The sequence below is a fragment of the Leptonychotes weddellii genome, chromosome 2 (genome assembly GCF_054177405.1).
Source record: "Leptonychotes weddellii isolate Sample4059 chromosome 2, ASM5417740v2, whole genome shotgun sequence".
Lineage (NCBI taxonomy): Eukaryota > Metazoa > Chordata > Mammalia > Carnivora > Phocidae > Leptonychotes > Leptonychotes weddellii.
In genome coordinates this window covers 66,277,413-66,296,091 of record NC_138370.1, presented here as the reverse complement: position 1 = coordinate 66,296,091, position 18,679 = coordinate 66,277,413, and positions in this window count along the sequence as shown.

The window sequence follows — 18,679 nt, the reverse complement described above, 5'->3', positions numbered from 1 at the left end:
ACCTGGTTTTGGATGTTTGGGTAGTTTTCAGCTTGGGGATAATATGAATAAAGCTGCTATTTTGAACATTCTTGGCCACAAATCTTATATGGATTTTTGTTTCATTTCTTTGGAGTAAGTACCTAGAGTAGAATTGCTGAGTAATAGGGCAAGTGGATGTGTGTAAGATATTGCCAAATTGTTTTCCAAAGGGTTATATTGTTTTTCACTCCCACCAGCAATGTATAATCATGCCAGTTCCTCTACATCTTGCCAACTCTTACTATTGCCAGTCTTTTTAATAGACTCTGGAGTAATTTGAATCCTGGCATTTATGTTTAGTGTATGACCTTGAGCAAGTTATTCTTTGTGTCTCAGTCTTACTGATTGTAAATTGAGAGTAATATTAGTACCTGATCCATACGCTTGTTTTGATGACTAAATGAATTTATATATATAAAGTCCTTAGAATTGTGCTTGGTACATGCACCCCGATGTTTATAGCAGCAATGTCCACAATAGCCAAACTATGGAAAGAGCCAAGATGTCCATCGACAGATGAATGGATAAAGAAGATGTGGTGTATATATACAATGGAATATTATACAGTCATCAAAAGGAATGCAATCTTGCCATTTGCAATGATGTGGATGGAACTGGAGGGTATTATGCTGAGCGAAATAAGTCAATCAGAGAAAGACATGTATCATACGATCTCACTGATATGAGGAATTCTTAATCTCAGGAAACAAACTGAGGGTTACTAGAGTGGTGGGGGTGGGAGGTATGGGTTAGCTGGGTGATAGACATTGGGGAGGGTATGTGCTATGGTGAACATTGTGACTTGTGTAAGACTGTTGAATCACAGACCTGTACCTCTGAAACAAATAATACATTATATGTTAAAAAAAAAAAAAGAAGAAGATAGCAGAAAGGGAAGAATGAAGGGGAGGAAATTGGAGGGGGAGACAAACCATGAGAGACTATGGACTCTGAGAAACAGAGTTCTAGAGGGGAGGGGGGGGAATGGGTTAGACTGGTGATGGGTATTAAATAGGGCACATATTGAATGGAGCACTGGGTGTTATACGCAAACAATGAATCATGGAACACTACATCAAAAACTAATGATGTAATGTATGGTGATTAACATAACATAATAAAATAAAATATTGAAAATAAAAAATATGCTTGCTATCTTATATTATATAAATAAAAATTATTGTTATTTAAAATTTTTGCACTTGTATTCATGAAAAATACTGCTCTATAATTTTCCTACTTCTACTCATCTTTTGGAGTTTTTCTGACTCTAAAATTAGGACTAGCATATATTAATTTTTTCTATTTCATAAACTTAATAGAATATTAGAACATATTTTATTGTTGACAAAACTCAACAATAAAATTGTGTGAGAATCTTGTTAGATTTTAGAAAGATGTTTAACTGCTGATACTATTTTTTTGTTATGTTAAAATTCTAATTTTCCATTCTCCTGGCGTAAGATCAGCAAATAATATTTTTCCACAAATTCATCAATTTTATCAAATTATTCATATTTATTGGTTATTTTTTCCAATAAGCCTTTAAATTTTTGGTTGCATTTATAAGTATGAACTCAATTATTTTCTAATATTATTTGTGGTTTTTTTTTTTACTTAATTAGTTCTGCCATCATTTTATCTGATCTTAGTATTTTCAGCAACTCAGCTCTTAACTTTGTTGATTTGCCCCATTATATGTTTATTTTCCTTGTCATTTCCTTGTACCTTATCATTTGCTCTTTTTTCTATTCTTGGCAAGATAATTCTTTTCTTTTTTTTTTAACTTTTTAATCTGGATGTGTTATTCTTTAATTTTCAGCCATTCTTTTAAAAATGTCAGTATTTAAATCTAAATTTACATTTCCCTTTATGCCATTCTTAGCTGCACACCAAAGGTTTCAATATAAAGAGCTTTCAACCAAACTTAGCAATATTTAAATATTGCTACATATTTACTTACTTCCACTATTATTTATTCATTAATATGTGTTACACATACATGGATTTTTTAAAATTCCAGTATAGGGATCTTTTCTGGTCATCTTTTTGTTATTGAATTTTAACAAATGATTTTCCACATTATTTGAGAAAACAGTATCTCTAGTCTCTTTATTTTGATAATATGGTGAGTTTCACTGTTACTTGTCAAATTCTGGAACATTTATTTAGACTGATTACCTAGGTTATGTTCAATTTTTCTAAATATAACATGTGTTTGGGAAAAAAAGTGCACCTTTATTTGCTGAATACAATATTTTATATGTCTGTTGGTTAAGCTTGCTGTTAGTCAATTTCTTCAAAATCGTATACCCTTACTGATATTTTTATTAGCTTGGTCTGTCAATTATTAAACATTAATTATCCTATTCTCCTGTCATAAATTGTGAATAAATATAGTACTATAAAATACTTCTGAAAATTGATAACTTTGTCAAGTTCAGCTTCTAATCTAGGCCTTTTTTCATATATTTTGAGACTATATCATTAGCTGTATACAATTAGATCTCTCTGGTAGTGAATCCATTATCAATATATGGTGATCTTCTTTGTCACTAGTAAAAGTGTTACTTTTTTTTTTCTGTTACTTGTATAATTACATAATCTTTTGGTTAGTATTTGTCTCTTGTAAATTTTTAATATTTTATCTTCAAGGATATTTAAATTTTATTTGTTTGTTTGTTTCAGGTTTTTATTTAAATTCTAGCTAGTTAATATATATGGTAAAATTAGTTTCAGGAGTAGAATTTAGAGATTCATCACTTACATATAACACCCAGTGCTCATCACAACAAGAGCCCTCCTTAATACCCATCACCCATTTAGCCCATCCCCCCACCTCCCCTCCAGCAACCCTCAGTTTGTTCTCTATTGTTAAGAGTCTCCTATGGTTTGCCTCCCTCTCTTTTTTTCTTCCTTCCCCTATGTTCATCTATTTTGTTTCTTAAATTCTACATATGAGTGAAATCATATGGTATTTGTCTTTCTCTAACATTTTCTTTTTTTTTTTAAGATTTTATTTATTTATTTGACAGAGAGACACACAGTGAGAGAGGGAACACAAGCAGGGGGAGTGGGTGAGAGAGAAGCAGGCATCCCGTGGAGCAGGGAGCCCAATGTGGGGCTCTATCCCAGGACCCTGGGATCATGACCTGAGCTGAAGGCAGACGCTTAATGACTGAGCCACCCAGGCACCCCTCTCTGACATTTTCGCTTAGCATAATACTCTCTAGTTCTAACCACATTGTTGCAAATGGCAAGATTTCATTCTTTTTGATGGCTGAGTAATATTCCATTGTGCATATATACCATATCTTTATCTATTCATCAGTCAATGGACATTTGGGCTCTTTCCATAATTTGGTTATTGTTGATAATACTGCTATAAACAACGGAGTGCAGGGTATTTTTATATTTTAAGGGTTTCTTTAGTAAAGGGCACTTAGCTAAATTAAAAAAAAATTAATCTGACCATCTTTGTCTAGGTGAAGAGTTTAGTCCATTTATATTGTTATTACCTTTTATTTCTACCCTCTTACTTAGTGCTTTTCATTTTTTCTTTCCATAATTGAGGAAGTTTCATTTTGAAAAGTATCATTTTTCTATTTTCGTTATCTCTTTATAGACAATGAATACATCTCTCTGACCTACTTTTTGAATAACTTTTGACTTCTCATCCAATTCCTTAATTCTCTCTTCAGCTGAGTTGAATATGTAACTTTTAACCTATCCATTAGATTTAAAATTATGATTATTGTTTTTATGTATAGGAGCTCTTTCTGATTTTTGTTCTCAAATTTTCTCTGTAAGTTTTATATATTCTTGTTCTTTGTTTATGTAATCTTCTTTTTTAGTCATTAAAATATATTAATATATTTTACTGCCTCACAATTTAAATATCACTGTGGGTTTGATGCTGCCTCTTATTGTTTTTGCTGACCCTTACATATGGAGTCATGTTTTCTTGTTTTGTTTGACTTTTAACTCTGATCTCATGTTCCTTGGAACATTTTGTTTGTAGAATTATCTGAGGCCTGGTCTAAGGTGCATTCTCTAAAGGGGAACTGAGTTTGTTTCTGCTTGTTCCTGGGAGCCCCACCAATCTGGGTTCACATTATGTGAGTTGGCATGAATTTGTGCTATAACCTCACATGATGAGATGTTGTGACATCTCAAGGGAGAATTTTTATGTTCTTTTAGCAACAAGGGAGGAAAGATTCCTTGCTGGTCCCTTCACCTGGGCACCTGACACTGAGCATATAACCCTTTGAAGCCCCAGCTTTATGTAGGAGAGTTCTAACAGACTCCATATTTTTGTCTGGATCTAGGCTGTATGTTGTGTCTCTCACACATGCTGTATCTATTGAAACAAACTCAAGGGCTTTGAAAGTATCATCAGAGTGGCTTAGACACTGGCTTACTTCCCAGAGTTTCTGCTTTCACTCACTTTTTGGCCTCTGTTGATTCCAACCTTTTTTGCCACTTCAGTTGTATACTAAAATTTGATCTTTAAAAATTGTTTTTTAAACTTTTGTTCAGAATATTAGTAATCTTCTGAAGCAGGGTTTTTCAGAGTGTCCTGTTTGCCATACTACTAGAAGTAGAAAACATTAAATTGTTCTAGCAATTATATAATCTGTCCCTTTTTTCTGTCTCATCTACAACATCCTAAGATTAGGCCCTCATCTAGATTCTCATCTGGATTCTGGTTTCACTCTTTTCAACATTGTGGTCAAATTTTTATGGAGTTCTCCTTGAGTTGGCACAAAATCCAAATTCCTTGGAGGAACAGAGAAGGAATGTTCAATAATATGTGACTAAAACTAAAGAGTGTGCTATAAAGAAACAGAGTCAATTAAAAAATGGATTATCAATAATGTATTTTTCAGGATATAGGGCCAGAAATTTTTTTTCTTTCACTTTTTAGTCTAAAAGCATAGAATTCTACTTTGCATCTGGGAAAAAATATCAAATTTCCCAAGTTCAACACTTGTATTTCAAAGCACATGAAATTATTTGCTTAGTCTAAAAAGATCTTTGACAGCAAGTTTGAAGTACTTAAGAATGCATAAGCCTTCTTGTCCATGAATAGAATGAACAGAGAGATGGATATATGCCTTGTTATGAAAGTCTTCCTGAATGATAATTCTATTGCAGATGGATAATGATACGTTGCCTCTCTTTACCATTATTGAGCATTAGATTGTTATTAACACTTATATTACCTACAAAGTAGAGATAGGGAAAGAAGTAGGTTCTTTCCATAATAAATTTTTAAAGCTTATTTTTATTAGTATCTAACGTATTATGTTGTTAAAAGCATGTGATCAGTTCCTCCACTCAATTAATTTAATACTAATTTTAAAACCTACCATCTTTGGGGCGCCTGGGTGGCTCAGTTGTTAAGCATCTGCCTTCGACTCAGGTCATGATCCCAGGGTCCTGGGATCGAGCCCCGCATCGGGCTTCCTGCTCGGCGGGAAGCCTGCTTCTCCCTCTCCCACTCCCCCTGTTTGTGTTCCCTCTCTCGCTGTGCCTCTCTCTATCAAATAAATAAATAAAATCAAAAAAAAAAAAAACCTACCATCTTTAATGGTAAGTAGGAATTCAAGAAAATAATGAATCAGATAATACACTATATTATTTTTCTTTTGTATGTAAGACACACACACATATACACACACATCTTTATCAGTGATCCAGTTGAAAAAGTTCCTGACACCTTAAGTTCTTGGACAAGGACAAGGGGCAAGTTTTGTTGATAATATATCAAAACATCTAATGTATTGGCAAAATTTCATTTAGTAAAAATGTTTAGTAGTAAAAAGTGAATTTCACAAAGAATATTACCATGGTTATAAACAGATTAAGAAACATAGCTGTTAAAGTAACAGTGTGGATAGAGATGTTTCAGAGAAACACTTTGCAGCCAATAATTCCTTGCCAAAGGCCTGGAATGGATAGCACCAAACTTAGGGCAAATGAAAACTATTTCCAAGGTAAGAGGTATGCTGAGATTAGATGACTGACACCAAAACCTACCTCTATATTTCGTTAAGTATCTTCATACCTTTGTTTGTACTTTCCTTATAATTCACTTACAGTTAAAACTGAGCCACTCTAACACAAAATATAAGGGCCTTGCTGATTTCCTCTTCCTAATAATTGTTTTCTGTTCCATAGACATCAAATGAAATAAGCCTTATAGTACTCTCCACTTCTAGACCAGCACTGTCTAATAGAAATACAAGACAAGCCAAAAGTGCAAGCCACATATGTTATTTAAAATGTTTCTAGTCCCACATTTTTAAAAAGGGAAAGAAATGGGAAATTAATTTTAATAATATATTTTATTTAATCCAATGTCCAAAATATTATTATTTCAAATATAATCAACTCCAAAGTTATTAATCAGGTTTTTAGTATTCTTTTTTCAGGCTAAGCCTCCAAAATTCTCTGTGTATTTTATACTTCCAGCAAATTTCAATTTGGGCTAGCCCCATCTCAAGTACTTAATTGACAGTGCAGTTCTAGACAATATTTTTTAAGAAACACATGAATCAGGCATCATGAACTTGAGCTCAGCTGTCTTTAAACCACCCTGTGATAATGGAAGGTTGAGAATATACTTTATTTTTTTTAAGATTTTATTTATTTGTCAGAGAGAGAGAGAGAGCAAGCAGGGGAAGCAGCAGCAGAGGGAGAAGCAGGATCCTTGTTGAGCAGGGAGCCCGATGCGGGACTGGATCCCAGGACCCTGGGATCATGACCTGAACCGAAGGCAGACGCTTAATGGACTGAGCCGCCTAGGCATCCTGCGAATATACTTAACTTTAATTTTTAACCCCAGGAAGTTGAAATATACACGTTTATTTAACAAATATGGAAGTTGAAATATACATCTGTTTATTTAACAAATATTTATTCTTTGTTGACCTTATGTTTTACAATGTACTTGGTGCTAATGTTAGTGTCACAAAGAGTTTTCATTGTCATGGAGTTTATTATAAGAATGGACAAATAGACATTTGTTATGCATTTTGTGCTAGAAATTCTTCTAAGTGTTCCCTATATATTATCTCCAGCATGTTTCAGGTAGGTACTACTATTCTTCCCAATTTGCAGATGAGAAAACTAGCTCCTTGCTATAATGCCCTGTCTCCATAGCTCTTTTCTTCCCCAAACTGAAGTTAGTTTCACCTAAAGAATCCTAAGGCAGTAGTTTTCAACCTTGGCAGCACATTAGAATCTTTTGGGGAGTGTCTCAAAGTTACCAAAGCTTGGGAAGCTCGCTCGGAAATTCTGATTTAGTTGGTCTGGATTTGGGGGTTTTTTTTGTTTTTTGTTTTTTGTTTTGTTTTGTTTCTTTTGTTTTTAACTACCTGGGTGGTTCTAATGTGCTGCCAAGATTGTCTTAGGGGAAATTGAAGGAGATTTAATTCCATGGTCATGGGAAATAGCTGCAAGTCACCACAACTACTAAACTCTTTGTAACCTTTACTCATAATAGATAAGGTTTTGTCTCTGTCCCTGACACCAAGTCTCAAGATTTTTGCTCAAGTTCTCTTTACCATCTTCTGCTCACCTCAGAGACCACAAATCTCTTAGCTCTTGCTAAACTTTCTATCGAGTCTGGAGTTCTCTAAACCCCTACCCCAAGACAGAACTAAGTTTGCATTTCTAACAATATCCAGGAGTTGCTAATGTTTGTCCAGGAATCACACTTTGAGAACTACTGCTCTATGAAATGCTAGACTGGATCCCTCAAATTGCTTGTAACACTATCTGCCTCTCCCTACATGCAGCCTGGTGCTTGCCCCACTCTGGAAAATGCCCATTTAATTCCCAGCATCTGCTGGTCTACCCTGTCTTATGTACTTTATAGTTCTATATCCAGCTCTGTGATGAGATATACTTACACTTTTACAAATATAACAGTATGAGCTTTTCAGTAGCTGGATCAATGATGCTATTGTAGATTTCACACAAACCCCATTCATCTATGAGCACTGCATATGAAGCATGTTCATATTGGAACTTTTATCACCCTAGAAATTCTGTTGTGCTTTATGGAGAACTCAAGATATAATGTTATGCATTTAGGATGGAGAAATAATTTAGGGAGAGGAGAACCTATCTAAATTACAAAAAGGAAATATAAAATCAGATCTTCTTAGATCACCTTTGTAGTATACTGCTGCTGCTTATTACTCCCTCTAAGGTAAAATGTGTCTGCTTCAAATAAAACAAGAGAATCAGGTCTTCTTGGGGTTAATCAGTTTCTATTTTGTTTTACTTGGTGATCTAATGAGTTATAGGTAGCCCTTGATGTTCTGTACTTGGTATTCTCAGTTTGGCCTCTCCCTCTTCCTCCTTTGTGGACAGTTCCTTCAACAATCATTGCAACCCTCCAATCCTTTATCTTCTTTCTCAATGATACATATATATAGGATATATGTTAGCTAAATACTTGAATTCTCAGTTTCCCTTCCCACAAAAGGTGACATAATTCTGTGACATCATCCTGATCAGTTTGGTATAAGTACAAGTCCCTAAGGAGGGTTTCCTCCTCAAATAAAAAGGCAAAACTTCACAAGACTTCTACCTTTATATTTTGTCCTTTGCCTATCCTCCTTCTCTCTACTGGGACACAAACATTATCTCACGAATTCAATAGCCATCTTGCAACCAAAAAGATAACAGGAAGTTAGAAGGACCCCAGGTCTTTGCTAAGATATTTGAACAATCAAATCAGTCTTACAACTGAACTTTTTGTTACATGAGGGTGATAATCTCCAATTTTATTCATCCCATTTTTCATCAAGCTTTTTTGTCAGAACAAATGCAATCCTACTTGATACATATATCTAACTCTTAAATTACCCTTCAAACTATTAAACTACTACTTGTTTAAACAATAACTTATCAATGACTTTGAGCTCTCATCTGCTGATATTGCCAGACGTATCTTGCTACTGGAATAAAAGGCCAGACCTCCTCACCAGGCTACAGGAATATTTTCATGTAGGAGCTGAGAGAAATTATTTTTCCCTGTCATATATAGTTCTAATGATCAACATCTTCAACATGAAGAAAGGGGCCTGGAAACTCAGGAATACCGTGAACCTATAGTTTGCTTGCTCATGATGGACTACCTTCTCTGTCTTCTCATTATATGCTGTTCCCATTTTCGGTGTGTGAAGCAAGAGTCTGCTGCATTTCCAACAGATAGCTAGGGGTGAGTGTTTCATCGAATCAGTCACCTGTGCACATTGGTGGCAGCTGTTCCTTGGCTTTTATGGTAAAAAGGGACATTTCCTACTCTACTCTTAGTTTAGGAACTAATACGGTCTCCCTCAGAGTTTTGAGCTTGAGCATTGCCCAGTACAGTACTCTGTCCTTCCGGAGGACTCTGGGCCAATGTGAGAGTCTTTTAGAAGAGGTCACCAGAATAAAAGAAAAGAGACCACCCCTTGTCCTAGAGTTCCTTGCAAACCATTTTCTGGTTATCCTTCCTAAAGTCTTCCTTGCGAATATACTTAGTCACAAGGGAATAAATATTGCCCCTGGCCACTGCTTAGGCAGAGATTAAATCTTTCTAAACCTACCAGCATAACAAAGGCAAATCAGCTGGAAGCACATAAACTTACTGGTTAAGTTATTGTTAACCAAGAAGGGCTTAGTGTACTAAGGGGGAAAAGTGCTGTGTTCAACATTTTAAAACCCTTTATGTCCCTTTAGTAGTGGGCTACAGTACTTTACCTTGAGATTAGTTTCATATAAACTTGCCAAGATAAAGAACCTTTGTGGAATGCCCATTTGCTAGTTGTTTTATGATTAGCATTACGACACTCATAGGACCACATTTTGTGGTCTCCTACCTGCTAAACAGTTTCACTATGCCAGAATTTTACATTAAATGAAAAGTGACTATGAAAATGTATTTTAGTTTATGATGCTTGAGCCTCTTAAAGTCTCACACACTGAGCAATTCTGAAATATCTGATGACTTACTCTTTTTTGTAACTGCATTTTAGCATTCTGAGCTTAAAAAACACAAATTACTTTTAGCTTTCATAACACCCATTTCTTAACGAAAAAAGCCGCATTTCTTCTAAAAAGAAAAAGTATTACAAAATTACCTGGACACAAACTTATTTCTAATGGTTATCCAGACCATATACAAAACAGCATTCCAATGGAAGCAAACCACTTCTGGTAGCATTCTTCACATTTTTAATTCCTTGTGTTATTCCTATAACCTCAATGGTTTCATTAATAAGTCAAAATGAAGGGCTTGGCAGGAAAGCCCCTTGAATGATGAACAAAGTAGGTTAATTAGAAGCATTCTAACTTTTCTTAAGTTATAAATTCTCATGAGTAACAGAAATGGAATATAAGTCTCATAATGCAAGAAGAAAAATGGCATTATTTTTATACTCCCAGATGAATAAACTACACTAAGAAAAAATATCATTTATGGAAAATCTCTAACAATAGTGGGAATATTTTTTTAAGATTGGCTCCATGCCATCTTTCTCACTGAGAATCTACTCTCTATGGCTACCAGAGCATCAGCATTTTTATGTAACATTCTTTTCTCCTTTCTTTTCCCCTGTAGTTGTGAACTTCTGTCTTCTAGTCCTTCTTTCCTTGTGTTTGGACAGGAAGAGGATGATTTTGTGATCATAGTGATCTATAGTTGTCTTTCAATTATCATCATTGGCATTTTCCACTTCCCAGATTACCTCTGGCACTTTCTGAGCTAGCTTCTCCCACTGTGCATCATGCTCCCAGGATAAATCCCCTGCCATCAGTTGCTGTGTGGGCAGGAAATGCAAACTAATTTTAACCTTAGCTTAACCAAAGCATTATTAGAATCTTAAAATCACAGAAAAGAAATCATACTGGATAGGTGAAAGGCAATTAAGAATGATGGAGAAGTATGGGGCTATCTGGTGATGGGGGTTATCCTAATCTCTGATTTTCTCAATGAGTACCAATAATTGAGAGCAGAGTCTATAGCTTTGCATATTTATTATTCTAAAGCACATGTCAGACAGACAATATTTATCTGGGTCAGTGAGCTCAGTTGGTGTGGAGCTAATAAGGCCAAAAGCATGGGCTCTTTCCCCATAGAAACCAGGAAAATTGACTCAGAGAGAAAAACAAACTTATTCTACATGCACAAGTTGTACCCCTAAACCTGGCCAGACATCTCACAAATGCATGCTGTGGGTAGCAAGTGGGGAGGTTGAGAGAGAATGTGCTAACTCAGAATAAGCCCAATGCAAGTGTTCTAGAGTTGACTCAAAGCTGAGGTCCTTCAGCAAGTAAATTAGGATTGTAATTAATTAGGAGGGTTGGAATTCACATGTTAGATAAAACAGGCATATAGATGCATTTCACTTCCACTTGCCCCACACACACACAAATTGTAAGATAATGTTATCTATGCTGATGTATTTATTGTTTTAAAGAATTCAGTTAGTTTTTGATGATTTCCACTATTTTCAGGGCTCATCTCTTACATGTGACTCTGCCTCTTGGCCCCATAGGAAGACACTGTGTGAAAATATCTACTTTGGAGTCTGAGAACGGAGATCAAATCCTGCCTGCATCATTTACTTCTTGCATTACCTTGGATGAATTACACTCTAAATTGTTTCCTCATAGGTAAGAAGGCTGTTGGGAGGATTCAGTGAGACAAGGTATGTAAAGCTATTAACTTAGTGCCTGGGACATAGTAAACTCTCCACTAATTCATGTTATTATTACAGCATGAGGTAGCATATGAAAAATGGCTCGTGGAGTGTCAGGTTCATAACAGGGACATCAATAAAGATTAGTTCCCATCCATCCTTCTTCCCTCACTTCACAGTTCCTCTGGGTTTTCTGTAGGTATCTCACTCTGTAGGTAAACACTAAGGTATTCCTCACCTACTCCTTCATAATGTCCTCCAAAGAAAGCATAACTCCCAAGAGTTTTTTCTCAGTTATCTTCCAAAGAATTCTGAAAAGTGAGGGTTGGAACATTGGGAGTCGGCTATGAGGCTGATGGTTGGTCTACATCTTAGGAGGGCATGCTCTAAGATTTTCTCACCACTTCATGAGAAGGGGGTGGAAGACATATGGTCAAGTTTATGCACTCATTAGCCTAATGCATATTGAGCACTCATAGATGATGGAACACTCAAAAGATGAAGATGACATTGGTCCCTGCCCACCATCTAATAGGGAAAGACAGATAAACAAATCATAATAAAAATGAGTTAATTTATGGATGATTGATATATTTTTAATACTTCAGTTCCTTATTGACAATATATGCGCTTTTCACCACTATTGAAATAGCACAACTTTTGGTGTAGAATTAACATCATACATCTCCTATAGTCTCATCATATTCTCTGTCCATATTAGTTTCCTCTACACCCTTTCTGTTTTTAATTTCCTGTCCTTCCCCCAGGTCCCAGGCCCTCGATCAATCAATTTCATCTAGTGTCCCTTTGATAAGCTGCTGGGGCAGTGTTATAAGTTTCAGTTTATCTGCTAGCCCCCAGATCACTGACTAAATGTACTAAGACCTAAAAATCATTTCACAATGCTGTTGGTTGAATCTTCAATAAAATTATGCACTGGGATATACTTTAATCAAAGGCAAACATGGAATATTTTTTTACTGATACACTCCCTTGAGTCAAGGACTCAAATTTTAAAACCAAATACACTTACAAGGAGAATCATTTATAATGTATTTATTCATTAATTCAAACTGCCTTCACAATTTAAAAAAAAAAATCATAGGACCCAGAATCCCAAGCCTGTTCCTTATAGCAGTATATTCTAACCCTATTACAAAATGTAAAGGATATCAAAGTAGTCAAACTAAACTCATGAATATTTATAAAGTTTTACATGTCTTTTCCCATAGAATATCAGGACCTGACAAGTCATTTTCTCTTCCCTTTCTTTATACCAAATGAACTTATTAACAGTGATTACAATGATCAGAAGTGAAACGTTTAACAGAGCTGACATTTAGGTGCTCATAATTGGGTTTGAAAGTTACGTATTATTGATATGGATAGGAGAAGTGACTGTGTCATTTTCTCTTGTTCCAGTGGGCTCAGTTCCATGGGCAACAGTATATCACCAGAGGGAGGTTAAGAAGTCTATAAAGTTTAAAATAGGATCCAGCAGAAATCTCACAGAGGGCCATCAATTTTCAAAATCATAGACTTTGAGCACTCTAATTTGTGTTGTCTCTGCTTGAGTTGAAAATTATTCTTTGCCCATAAACTAAATTTGTGTGTCTGTTTTTTCCCTTTATTCCTGTTAGTTACATCTATATCTATATTTGCTCTATTTTTTTTTAATTTTTCCTTTGGCCTCTAAAAGAAATTGACTCTTGCTAAGGTGTTATTATGTAAGAAGCTTTTCTAATCTAGTGTGTTCATTCTGTGTACCAGAATCCTAAGAACAATTTTCAGTTGTATCTCTGGTTTAAGCACCTATCTATAAAAATAATAGAATGAATTTTTAATAAATCTTAAGTCACAGAGAGATAGCTGTGGAATGAGAACTCCATACACATTACTTAGGCTTAATTATAAATGAAGCCTGGCTCCAGTTTCAACATCCAATGCAACCCTTCCTTAAATTCATGACATTCTTAGGTAAATTTGGCCAAAGAGACTGACTTTGCCCTCTTCAAGTTTGCATCTCTTCTTTGATTTTTCTGGTACAGCTTTGCTTCCTTACTAAAAGATAAGCTTATAAGGTAGAACTTCTGTCTATTTTGTTTATTTCTGAATTTCTTATTCCTGGATGGTGCTAAGTCTTATTACAATGTAAACTATCCCTCTCTCTCTCTCTCTGTCATGATGGTAGTTAACTCAGGCTTTGCTGTATAATTGTCACACACTTGCTTTTCTGTAGCCTATGAGTAGATTATATATATATATATACACACGCATGTGTTTACTTAGATTTATATTTACACACACACACACACACACACATACCTACACCAGGCATATGTTTTTACTAACATGTTTCCATTGTGTTGATTCTAGTTTTAAGAAGGAATTTCTTTTGGCATAGTCAGGAATTTTTTATGTAAAAATAATTTCCATAATTTAGCAGCTGGTGGTATGGGGCAAGATAACGAACCTCTTTGAGCTTAAGTTTTCTCACCTGTAAAGTTATAATGCCTATCTCACAGGTTGTTGAGAGATTTAAATATAATAATACACATGAAGTATTTAGCACAATGTTTGGCATCTAGTATATACTCAATAAATGCTATCAAAATGTTAAAGGTGGTCGTATACTTTCTTTAAGACTGAGATGGAGGAGACATGATCATTCCAAGGTTATGGAATTGCTTTATGGCAAGCAGAATGGCTGGCCAGAGTTCCTGACTATGATATCCTGCATGGATGACAAAGCCTAATCAGCCATGGCATAATTGAATTGCTTATTTTGGCTTTATTTAACAATCAGTTCTGCACAATTAGTTGCTATCAAACTATTTGAAATTAATGAAGTTCCTTCTAGTGAAGGAGTATTATGCAAGTTATGTCTTTATTATTTGAAGTCTTATAGTGTGATTTAATACAAGTTCTAAATCAAGATTCTCTCCCCAATACCCAAAGTTAAAATAGTGGTTTAAAAAATTGTTTGTATCAAAGCAAGCAATATATTTTTGCATTTCAATACACTGGTTTCACTGAATTCTAGGTTTCAAACATTTTTCAAATGTTACTTATTCCTAAGTTATTTTTTTCAGGAGTATAAGACTACATGGGTGTAGGGAAAACAGTACTAGAATTATCCTTGCATATTTGCCTGAAATGCCCCACACAACTGCTTCAAAGTGTCAAAGACATGCTGATGTCCTGTCTACAGTCCTCCAAAAATTCAATGAAAAAAAATGCTAGAAAATTGCAGCTCCTCACTTCACACATTACCCAGTTGTATCCCACAGTTTCACTACATTCTAAGGAGAATGCTTGGCTTTGGCAAAACTGGGTCCACATCTCCCAATGCCACTCAGCTGCTGGAGCTCCATAGTGTTCCCTTCAGACAGGCATGACTTTTCCGTTCACAATGGCCCACTTCTGCCATTTCGGTTATCCTCTGTGCCCCTGATGCATTAGATTTGGGGATTTTATCTTTACTTCCAGAAAGTGGAACAAAGAGACTCTACACATAAAAGATAGTCAACTTACCCACAAAAGGAGATTCTACGGAGCTACATGTATGGGAGAAATGGGACATTCGCCGAGGCAAGGGAGAAAATACTGTAGATGAGCAACTATTTGTGGGAGAGGATATCCACTACTGGATATCCACCCAAAGAAAATGAAAACACTAATTCAAAAAAGATACATGCACCCCTCTGTTTACTGCAGCATTATTTACAATAACTCAGATATGGAAAGAGCCCAAGTCTCCATTGATAGAAGAATGAATAAAGAAGATATGGTTTATATAATGGAATATCACTCAGTCACAAAATAGGATGACATCTTGCCATTTGTAACAACATAGATGGACCTAGAGGGTATTCTGCTAACTGAAATAAGTTAGGGAAAGACAAATACCATATGATTTCATTTATATGTAGGATCGAAAAAAAAAAACAAGTGAATAAACAAACAAAAGGCAGAATCAAACCTATAAATACGGAGAACTGATGGTTGCTAGAGGGGAGAAGGGTAGGGGGATGAATAGAATCGGTGAGGGGAAGTGGGAGGTTCAGGCTCCCAGTTATGGAATGAATAAGCCCTGTGGATAAAAAGTATGGCATAGGCACTATAGTCAATGGCATTGCAATATTATAATGGTGACAGATGGTAACTACACTTATGGTGAGCAAAGCATAATGTATAAGCTTGTTGAATCACTCACTATTTGTATACCTGAAACTAATGTAACATTGTGTGTCGACTATACTCAAATTTTTAAATAATAAAATAAAATAAAACTTCTTAGGTCCTTATATTTCCTTCAATAACTCTACATTAAGTATAAATATATCATTTAACAGTTGCAAAAATTGATGGCAAATTGAATGATAAGTCCATCCCTACCTGAAAAAATAAAAATAGAACTGGGGATTCATGTTACCTCTCTGCAGTACTGTGTGTGTGTGTACATTCCCTGGGAAAACACAGGATTTCCAAGCAATATGTGAATTCTGTCACATAAAAGATCTGAAAGAAAATATATCAAAGTGTATGTTTTTTTAAAAAGCTACTCTTACGTTTGCAAAACACTTGGCGTCCATCAAACAATGTGTGGGTGGACAGCCTTTCTCTCAGTAAATCAGAAACAGGGAGTAACAATTTGGCTTCTTTTTACTTTCCTCCACAACACCGAATTGCTGGTTCTAAGTGTGTGCTGGGAAACCATGATACTTCAAACTATAACTGCTTGGATCTTCTGATGCCACGTCACGGATGGCCTGTGCCCTGGAATTAGCCAGTGTGGCATACTGTAACCAAATACAACTCCCTTGTCTTTACAGCTCTCATTTCAATGCAGACATCATTACCAACCCAGGCTGTGTGCAGGGATGCAAAGGGATTATATGCACAGGGGAAACGGAAAAGAGAAGAAAGGGAAGGAAACCAGTGAAAGGAATTTGGCCAAGGCTTGAGTCCTCCAGAATTTAGAATGAAGAGGGGAACCAATAAAGAAGTCAGTAGGACAGGAAAAAAAAAAAAAAAACTAGGAAAGTGTTGTCTTCCAAAGGCCAAGTAGGTGATGGTAGATAAAATAAACAACTGTATCAAATATGATTTGATACATTGAATCAGGCAGGCTAGGAGTTGACCATTAGGATTTGTCAATGTGGTGTCAAAGGTGGTGCCAGGATAAGAGACTTACAAGACCAGGCTGAGCAGGGAATGGGGTTTAGCTGAGGTGTCCCAAAGCAGAGTAACTCATGGGAAGAACTAATTCCATGACTGGGAAACCAGGCCTGAGAGCCAGCTAGAAAGAAGTGCATCTGTGTGTAGATCTCTCCCCATACACTTCTTACCTCCAGCTAAAAGTGGTCATTGTGTCCCGTGCCTGCTCCTGTGTGAGGCCAGCCACGGCCAACTGCCCTGGATTCTGTTTATCCTTATTTTCTCAAGGCTTTTGCTCCTTCCTGCATTGATCACCTATCCCTCTCATCTCTTTCTCTGGTTTTGCTCACTTCTTCCAGGTTAAGTCCATCAGCACACAAACAAGCTGCATTATTTCCAATCTAAACCACAAAACAAAATAAAACCAGCAAGCCTCACTTGACCCCATGTGCCCCACCAGCTCTTTCCCATCCATTTGCTCCTTTTTATGGCAAACATCCTCCAAAGAGGTGACTTTGGACTTACCGTCTCTTCTTTGTCTTCTCACATCTGCTTATCCCAATCCAGAGTTTGTCCCTAGACTCTACACCAAAATAACTCTTATTAAATTTGAGTCACACATGACAGGAGGAGCAGGGAATGATGTTAGATTCAGAATGGCAAAGAGTGAGAGAGAAGGAGGAGGCCCTTCCTGTCCAGAAATGCCCAGACTCTGTTCCCGAGTCTCTCTTTTGTTGTGATATCTTCCGCATAACGGAAAATGTCCTCAGACAGTGTCTTCAGTGTTTTCTTGCTAATCCAAGCTGACAATTTGGAAAAATAAATTTTGTTTTCTTCCCTTTGAGAATTGGGATTCTCTGTTGGTCTCTGTTCACATTTAGTTGCAGAGGAAAGAACAGAAAACATTACATGTGGTCTTAGCCCTTTGAATATTGAAACTTGCTACCTATAGACCATCATTCTTCAGTTAAACCGGGGGCTCATGACAAATGGTAGAATTACAAAGTCTTTATCAACAGTGAGTCTGAAGCTAAAATTCTAATTCTTCTCTGTTACATGTATCTGGGCTAATGGGCATGTGTGTATGCAAAAGCATCATGGCCCTCATATGGGTGAAGAGGGGCCAGAATACCAGGACATGGGTCTGGTTCTCAGTTGGCTGGAGAAAATTTATCCTATCAAAACGTTTCTCCAAATATGGTTATCACATACCTTGCATCATTTTGAGCTGAAAGTCTCTAAGCATTAAGTAGAAGTATCATAAAGAATTCCATTGTAGATTTGTTTTTTTTGGTTTTTTTGTTTTTTGTGTTTTTTTTTGTACATAGCAAAGAAGTCATTTATTTTAAGTGTACAAGTCAAGTTTTGGTGTACTTATAGAGTTGTGTAACTGTCACCACAATCTAAATTCAGAACATCTTTATTACCTCAGAAAGAATCTTCCACCCTCTTTCACGGGCACTCTCTATTCTGACCACCATTTCTAGGCATCCATTAATCCACTTTCTATTTCTATTTTTAATTTTTCTTTATTCTTATGTTAATCCCCATACATTACATCATTAGTTTTAGAGGTAGTGTTCCATGATTCATTGTTTGTGCATAACACCCAGTGCTCCATGCAGAATGTGCCCTCCTCAATACCCACCACCAGGCTAACCCATCCTCCCACCCCCCTCCCCTCTAGAACCCTCAGTTTGTTTTTCAGAGTCCATCGTCTCTCATGGTTCATCTACCCCTCCGATTTCCCCCGCTTCATTCTTCCCCTCCTGCTACCTTCTTCTTCTTCTTTTTTT